Genomic DNA, 417 nt, shown 5'->3' with positions numbered 1-417 from the left:
TACGTTGCTGCTGCTGCTGCTGCTGCGGCTGCTGCTGCTGCTGCTGTGGCTCTGTGTAATTAGTTCTGTGCTGCGCCGCAGCGCTTCCTGCTGCTGCTGGTGCTCCTCTGCTGCTGCTTTTGTGGCTTTGTGATGTAACGTGCTTGCTGCTGCTGCTGCTGCTGCAGTGTGAGGCGTATCGGCTGCAGTCGGCTTTGTGGATTGTGGAGGCGCAAATAATGCAGCTGCAGCAGGGGAGGCTTGCTGCTGACGCTGCAGCAGCAGCTGCTGCTGCTGCTGCTGCTCCGCACCTCATGGTGCAGCAGCAGGAGCAACAGCAGCAGCAGCAGCAGCAGCAGCAAGATGCGGTGAGCGCCGCAGCGCACGAGCAGGGGTCGCCCGGCTTGACAGTGCAGCAGCTGCACCAGCAGCAGCTGT

The 417-nt window shown here is 62.1% G+C and overlaps 1 protein-coding gene across 1 annotated transcript in view; it reads left to right on the top strand.

Annotated features, from left to right (window-relative positions):
- The window catches only part of ETH_00037185 (uncharacterized protein), a gene marked incomplete at both ends in the record, with an annotated part of 1,896 nt that overhangs the window by 550 nt on the left and 929 nt on the right, over positions 1-417 (top strand). The window lies entirely within an intron of this gene.

Source organism: Eimeria tenella, genomic scaffold (genome assembly GCF_000499545.2).
Source record: "Eimeria tenella Houghton genomic scaffold, Eth_scaff2093, whole genome shotgun sequence".
In the NCBI taxonomy this organism is placed as follows: Eukaryota; Apicomplexa; class Conoidasida; order Eucoccidiorida; family Eimeriidae; genus Eimeria; species Eimeria tenella.
The sequence above is the reverse complement of the archived record's forward strand: the minus strand, read 5'-3'. Positions and strand labels throughout refer to the sequence as shown.